Source organism: Emys orbicularis, chromosome 15, assembly GCF_028017835.1.
Source record: "Emys orbicularis isolate rEmyOrb1 chromosome 15, rEmyOrb1.hap1, whole genome shotgun sequence".
Lineage (NCBI taxonomy): Eukaryota > Metazoa > Chordata > Testudines > Emydidae > Emys > Emys orbicularis.
This window is the reverse complement of record NC_088697.1, coordinates 13,841,257-13,848,756: the sequence shown is the minus strand read 5'-3', so window position 1 is coordinate 13,848,756 and position 7,500 is coordinate 13,841,257. Positions and strand designations below refer to the sequence as shown.

Below are 7,500 nucleotides of genomic sequence, written 5' to 3'. Positions count from 1 at the left end.
GTGTCAGGCTTTACAGCCAGCCTCCGGAGGGTGAGCGTCCTCGGACGCGATGCAGCCGCCGCAGAGAGGCAGCCTCCGAGGCTGGGAGCGGAGCACCGAGACTGGGGAGAGGGGAGCAGGAGCCCGGGAGGGGGTGGGGTGGGGGGCCTTCAGGACAACCGGTCAACCCCCGGGGAAGCGGCTGTAAAAATTTCAAAGTCCCCACCGGGACAACAGGTCAACCCCCGGGGAAGCGGCTGTAAAATTTTCTAAGTCCCCGCTCGGCCACCAGGTCAACCCACTGAATCTAATGGGTTGACCTGGTGGCCGGTTTGATTTCCGGCCACCAGGTCAACCCATTGGATTCAATGGGTTGACCTGGTGGCCGGTTTGCTGTGCGGCCCGGGTGTCACCCCACTCCGCGGGCCGCGCGGCAGTGGTCCTGAGGACCACAGAGGGGGGCTTAATAGTCGAGATGGAGCAGGTCCGGGGGAGGCTTAATAGTCGTCCCCCGGGCGCTCCGGAGGGGAAAGCTTAATAGTCGTCCCCCAGACAGGGTGGGTGGGGGGGAGGCTTAACAGTCTTCCCCCAGGCTGAGCGGGAGGCTTCGCAGTTCGTCCCCCGGGCAGTCCGGGGGAAGGCTTAATAGTCGTCCCCCGGGCGCTCCGGGGGGGAAAGCTTAATAGTCGTCCCCCAGACAGTGTGGGTGGGTGGGGGGGGGGGAGGCTTAACAGTCTTCCCCCAGGCTGAGCGGGAGGCTTCGCAGTCGTCCCCCGGGCAGTCCGGGGGAGGCTTAATAGTCGTCCCCCGGGCGCTCCGGGGGGGAAAGCTTAACAGTCGTCCCCCAGACAGTGTGGGTGGGTGGGTGGGGGGGGAGGCTTAACAGTCTTCCCCCAGGCAAAGCGGGAGGCTTCGCAGTCATCCCCCGGGCAGTCCGGGGGAGGCTTAATAGTCGTCCCCCGGGCGCTCCGGAGGGGAAAGCTTAATAGTCGTCCCCCAGACAGGGTGGGTGGGGGGGAGGCTTAACAGTCTTCCCCCAGGCTGAGCGGGAGGCTTCGCAGTCGTCCGCCGGGCAGTCCGGGGGAAGGCTTAATAGTCGTCCCCCGGGCGCTCCGGCGGGGGGGAAGCTTAATAGTCGTCCCCAGGACAGTGTGGGTGGGTGGGTGGGGGGGAGGCTTAACAGTCTTCCCCCAGGCTGAGCGGGAGGCTTCGCAGTCGTCCCCCGGGCAGTCCGGGGGAAGGCTTAATAGTCGTGCCCCGGGCGCTCCGGGGGGGAAAGCTTAATAGTCGTCCCCCAGACAGTGTGGGTGGGTGGGTGGGGGGGAGGCTTAACAGTCTTCCCCCAGGCTGAGCGGGAGGCTTCGCAGTCGTCCCCCGGGCAGTCCGGGGGAAGGCTTAATAGTCGTGCCCCGGGCGCTCCGGGGGGGAAAGCTTAATAGTCGTCCCCCAGACAGTGTGGGTGGGTGGGTGGGGGGGAGGCTTAACAGTCTTCCCCCAGGCTGAGCGGGAGGCTTCGCAGTCGTCCCCCGGGCAGTCCGGGGGAGGCTTAATAGTCGTCCCCCGGGCGCTCCGGGGGGGAAAGCTTAACAGTCGTCCCCCCAGACAGGGTGGGTGGGTAGCTGGGGGGAGGCTTAACAGTCTTCCCCCAGGCTGAGCGGGAGGCTTCGCAGTCGTCCCCCGGGCAGTCCGGGGGAAGGCTTAATAGTCGTGTCCCGGGCGCTCCGGGGGGGAAAGCTTAATAGTCGTCCCCCAGACAGTGTGGGTGGGTGGATGGGGGGGGAGGCTTAACAGTCTTCCCCCAGGCAAAGCGGGAGGCTTCGCAGTCATCCCCCGGGCAGTCCGGGGGAGGCTTAATAGTCGTCCCCCGGGCGCTCCGGGGGGGAAAGCTTAACAGTCGTCCCCCCAGACAGGGTGGGTGGGTGGCTGGGGGGAGGCTTAACAGTCTTCCCCCAGGCTGAGCGGGAGGCTTCGCAGTCGTCCCCCGGGCAGTCCGGGGGAAGGCTTAATAGTCGTGTCCCGGGCGCTCCGGGGGGGAAAGCTTAATAGTCGTCCCCAGGACAGTGTGGGTGGGTGGGTGGGGGGGAGGCTTAACAGTCTTCCCCCAGGCTGAGCGGGAGGCTTCGCAGTCGTCCCCCGGGCAGTCCGGGGGAAGGCTTAATAGTCGTCCCCCGGGCGCTCCGGGGGGGAAAGCTTAATAGTCGTCCCCCAGACAGGGTGGGTGGGGGGGAGGCTTAACAGTCTTCCCCCAGGCTGAGCGGGAGGCTTCGCAGTCGTCCCCCGGGCAGTCCGGGGGAAGGCTTAATAGTCGTCCCCCGGGCGCTCCGGGGGGGGGGGAAGGCTTAATAGTCGTCCCCCAGACACTGTGCGGGGGGGGAGGCTTAGCGGTCTTCCCCTAGGCTGGGCGGGGAAGGGCTGGCGGGAGGCGTAGCAGTCTTCCCTCGGGCGGTCCGGTGGGGGAGGCTTAGCAGTCGTCTCCAGGGTGGTCCGGGGGTGGGGGGAGGCCTCAGAGTCGTCCCTCGGAGAGTCGGGTCGGCGGCGGCGGTGGGTGTCAGGCTTTACAGCCAGCCTCCGGAGGGTGAGCGTCCTCGGACGCGATGCAGCCGCCGCAGAGAGGCAGCCTCCGAGGCTGGGAGCGGAGCACCGAGACTGGGGAGAGGGGAGCAGGAGCCCGGGAGGGGGTGGGGTGGGGGGCCTTCAGGACAACCGGTCAACCCCCGGGGAAGCGGCTGTAAAAATTTCAAAGTCCCCACCGGGACAACAGGTCAACCCCCGGGGAAGCGGCTGTAAAATTTTCCAAGTCCCCGCTCGGCCACCAGGTCAACCCACTGAATCTAATGGGTTGACCTGGTGGCCGGTTTGATTTCCGGCCACCAGGTCAACCCATTGGATTCAATGGGTTGACCTGGTGGCCGGTTTGCTGTGCGGCCCGGGTGTCACCCCACTCCGCGGGCCGCGCGGCAGTGGTCCTGAGGACCACAGAGGGGGGCTTAATAGTCGAGATGGAGCAGGTCCGGGGGAGGCTTAATAGTCGTCCCCCGGGCAGTCCGGGGGAAGGCTTAATAGTCGTCCCCCGGGCGCTCCGGAGGGGAAAGCTTAATAGTCGTCCCCCAGACAGGGTGGGTGGGGGGGAGGCTTAACAGTCTTCCCCCAGGCTGAGCGGGAGGCTTCGCAGTCGTCCCCCGGGCAGTCCGGGGGAAGGCTTAATAGTCGTCCCCCGGGCGCTCCGGGGGGGAAAGCTTAATAGTCGTCCCCCAGACAGTGTGGGTGGGTGGGGGGGGGGGAGGCTTAACAGTCTTCCCCCAGGCTGAGCGGGAGGCTTCGCAGTCGTCCCCCGGGCAGTCCGGGGGAGGCTTAATAGTCGTCCCCCGGGCGCTCCGGGGGGGAAAGCTTAACAGTCGTCCCCCAGACAGTGTGGGTGGGTGGGTGGGGGGGGAGGCTTAACAGTCTTCCCCCAGGCAAAGCGGGAGGCTTCGCAGTCATCCCCCGGGCAGTCCGGGGGAGGCTTAATAGTCGTCCCCCGGGCGCTCCGGAGGGGAAAGCTTAATAGTCGTCCCCCAGACAGGGTGGGTGGGGGGGAGGCTTAACAGTCTTCCCCCAGGCTGAGCGGGAGGCTTCGCAGTCGTCCGCCGGGCAGTCCGGGGGAAGGCTTAATAGTCGTCCCCCGGGCGCTCCGGCGGGGGGGAAGCTTAATAGTCGTCCCCCAGACAGGGTGGGTGGGGGGGAGGCTTAACAGTCTTCCCCCAGGCTGGGCGGGGGGGAGGCTTAATAGTCATCCCCCAGACAGTGTGGGTGGGTGGGGCAGGGGGGGGAGAGGCTTAGCAGTCTTCCCCTAGACTGGCCGGGGGTGGGGGCTTAGCAGTCGTCTCCAGGGTGGTCCGGGGGTGGGGGGAGGCCTCAGAGTCGCCCCTCGGAGAATCGGGGCGGCGGCGGTGGTGGGTGTCAGGCTTTACAGCCAGCCTCCGGAGGGTGAGCGTCCTCGGACGCGATGCAGCCGCCGCAGAGAGGGAGCCTCCGAGGCTGGGAGCGGAGCACCGAGGCTGGGGAGAGGGGAGCAGGAGCCCGGGGGTGGGGGTGGGGGTGGGGGGCCTTCAGGACAACCGGTCAAGCCCCGGGAAGCGGCTGTAAAATTTTCAAAGTCCCCACCGGGACAACAGGTCACGCCCCGGGAAAAGGCTGGAAAATTTCCTAAGTCCCCGCTCGGCCACCAGGTCCACCCAGGTCTAGCAATGGGGTTGACCTGCCTGATGGCCGGTTAGTATCAACGTAGTCTCACACAGGAGGGCAGCTCTCAGGCCGGCCGGCTGCGGCTGACTCTGGGGCGGTGCCCGGTGCCCGGCAGCGAGGCGCGGGGGGGGTGGGGGGGTGAGGGGGGGGGAGCGACACGGGGCTTACCGGCCCCGGGGCCGGGGGCGCCTCCTGCGGCTTTGGGGGCCGCGGGTCCTCCGTGGCATCCAGGCCAGGCCTCTCCTGCCTGGCCGCGGGGGGATTCGGGGGCGGTCCCGCGGGCCGGCGGCCGGGCGCAGGGGGGGGGCCCGAGCGAGTCCGCCCCGGGCCCGGGGTCTCCCCCTGCGGCTCAGGGGGGGCGTGGGTCCTCGGGGGAGGAAGCCCGGGGGGAGCTGCAGACCCGCCGTGGGGCCCTCCAGGCCAGGCCTCGCCTGGGTGGCCGCGGGGGGATTCGGGTCGGGCCCGCGGACCGGCGGCCGGGCGCAGCGGGGCCGGGAGGGTCCGGGCCAGTCCGCCGCATGCCCGGGGTCTCCCCCAGCGGCTTCGGTGGCCGTGGGTCCCCGGTGGGGCAAGCGGCGGGGAGCCTGACACCCGCCGTGGGGCCCTCCAGGCCAGGCCTCGCCTGGGTGGCCGGGGGGGGATTCGGGGCGGTCCCGCGGGCCGGCGGCCGGGCGCAGGGGGGCCGGGAGGGGCCGGGCCAGTCCGCCCCATGCCCGGGGTCTCCCCCAGCGGCTTCGGTGGCCGTGGGTCCCCGGTGGGGCAAGCGGCGGGGAGCCTGACACCCGCCGTGGGGCCCTCCAGGCCAGGCCTCGCCTGGGTGGCCGCGGGGGGATTCGGGGCGGTCCCGCGGGCCGGCGGCCGGGCGCAGGGGGGCCGGGAGGGGCCGCGCCAGTCCGCCCCATGCCCGGGGTCTCCCCCCAGCGGCTTCGGTGGCCGTGGGTCCCCGGTGGGGCAAGCGGCGGGGAGCCTGACACCCGCCGTGGGGCCCTCCAGGCCAGGCCTCGCCTGGGTGGCCGCGGGGGGATTCGGGGCGGTCCCGCGGGCCGGCGGCCGGGCGCAGGGGGGCCGGGAGGGGCCGGGCCAGTCCGCCCCATGCCCGGGGTCTCCCCCAGCGGCTTCGGTGGCCGGGGGTCCTCCGCGGAGGAAGCCGGGTGGGTGTTGGGGGGAGCCGGACCCCAGGCGCCCCGACCCGTGACCTGCGGCCGCGACCTCCGACTCGGCAGGAGCGACGAGGGGCTTTCTGGCCCGCCCCCCCCCCCCCTTCTCCTTCCTCCCCAGAAAAAGGAGAGAGAGCTGGCTCGGACCGGGAAAAGCTGCCGGCACCTGGGATTCCCAGGCGGTCACCCATCCAAGTACTAGCCAGGCCCGGGACGGTTTACCTTCCGAGATCGGACGGGATCGGGGGCGTTCGGTCCGGTATGGCCGTAGGCACCCGGCTCCGCGCCTCCTCGCCCGCTTTCCCCTGCCGGCGCCCGGGCCTGCCGCACGGCGAGCCCCGGTCGGACTGCCCCGTGCGGCAGGGCCCCCGTCTCTCGCGGGCCCGATCCTTTTTTTTCCTTTTCAAGCTCCGGGGCCCGGGCTGGCCCGTCAGAGCCCCTTCCCCTCCCCCCCCCCCTCCCTCCGGCGTCGGGAAAAATATTTTCCCGGACTTCCAGCGGGCCCGATCCTGTCAGCCGGGGGTGGGGGGGGGGGCAGTCCCTCGCTGCGGCCAGGGAGGGTGAGCCCGGGGCGGCTTGCCTGGCGGCCGGGTCCCGGCAGGCCCGATCCATTCCCCCCCTCCCCGTCTCCCCCGTCCCCCAGCGGTTCCAGCGGTTCCCCGCCCCGCCCCCGCGCCTGGTTCGCACCCTGTTCCTTCGGGCCGAGGAAGGCGTACCCCGGGGGGAACCGTCCGAGTCCCCTCCCGGGCACCAGGTCAACCCGTGGAATCGAACGGGGTTCACCTGGCTGGCCGGTATGCTTTCCGGCCACCGGGTCAACCCATAGGTTTTAACTGGTATACCTGGTGGCCGCTTTGCCAGGTCAACCCGGTTCTCCCTCCTTCCCTGGGCGCCCCCTCCTCGGAGGCGTCGGGTTAAACTTTTTCCAGACTTCCAGGGGCCCGATCCAGTCAGCCGGGAGGCAGTCCCTCGCTGCGGCCGGGGACGGTGAACCCAGGTCGGCCTGCCTGGCGGCCGGGTCCCTGTCTCTCGTGGGCCCGATCCTTCTTTTCCTTTTCGAGCAGGGGGGGCCCGGCCCGCCCCGGTAGCGCTCCTCGGAGGCGTCGGGCAATTCCCCCCCCCCCCCCCCGCACCCCACCCAGACTTCCAGGGGCCCGATCCTGACGGCCGGGAGGCAGTCCCTCGCTGCGTCCGGGGACGGTGAGATGCTCGGCCACCAGGTCAACCCGGAGGAAGCGGGCTGAAATTTTTTTTTCCAAGTCCGAAAGATTGTCCAAGTCCCCGCTCGGCCACCAGGTCAACCCGGAGGAAGCGGGCTGACAATTTTTTCCAAGCCCGAAAATTTTTTCCAAGTCCGAAAGATTGTCCAAGTCCCCGCTCGGCCACCAGGTCAACCCGGAGGAAGCGGGCTGACAATTTTTTCCAAGCCCGAAAAATTTTTCCAAGTCCGAAAGATTGTCCAAGTCCCCGCTCGGCCACCAGGTCAACCCGGAGGAAGCGGGCTGACAATTTTTTCCAAGCCCGAAAAATTTTTCCAAGTCCGAAAGATTGTCCAAGTCCCCGCTCGGCCACCAGGTCAACCCGGAGGAAGCGGGCTGACAATTTTTTCCAAGCCCGAAAAATTTTTCCAAGTCCGAAAGATTGTCAAAGTCCCCGCTCGGCCACCAGGTCAACCCGGAGGAAGCGGGCTGACAATTTTTTTCCAAGCCCGAAAAATTTTTCCAAGTCCGAAAGATTGTCCAAGTCCCCGCTCGGCCACCAGGTCAACCCGGAGGAAGCGGGCTGACAATTTTTTCCAAGCCCGAAAAATTTTTCCAAGTCCGAAAGATTGTCAAAGTCCCCGCTCGGCCACCAGGTCAACCCGGAGGAAGCGGGCTGACATTTTTTTTTTTTCCCAAGCCCCGAAAATTTTTTCCAAGTCCGAAAAATTGTCCAAAGTCCCCGCTCGGCCACCAGGTCAACCCCATTGGAGCGAATGGGTTGACCTGATGGCCGGTCGTCTCGCGGATGTCCGGAAGGGGTCGCCACACGCCGCTTCGGCCGACCGAGAGAACCACGAGGTCGGACGCGATTCCAGGTTCGTACCACTGAAGGGGGGGGGTTTGGCTTTTTCGACCTGTCTTTTAAGAACTGTGTGCGG

At 68.3% G+C, this 7,500-nt stretch overlaps 1 non-coding gene across 1 annotated transcript; it reads right to left on the bottom strand.

The window, feature by feature from the left end:
- Window positions 1-5,514: 5,514 nt before the first annotated feature.
- On the bottom strand, window positions 5,515-5,633 carry LOC135889601 (5S ribosomal RNA). The gene has a single exon (XR_010561946.1). It is a non-coding gene; the product is annotated as a 5S ribosomal RNA (ribosomal RNA).
- Between the last annotated feature and the right edge of the window lie 1,867 nt (window positions 5,634-7,500).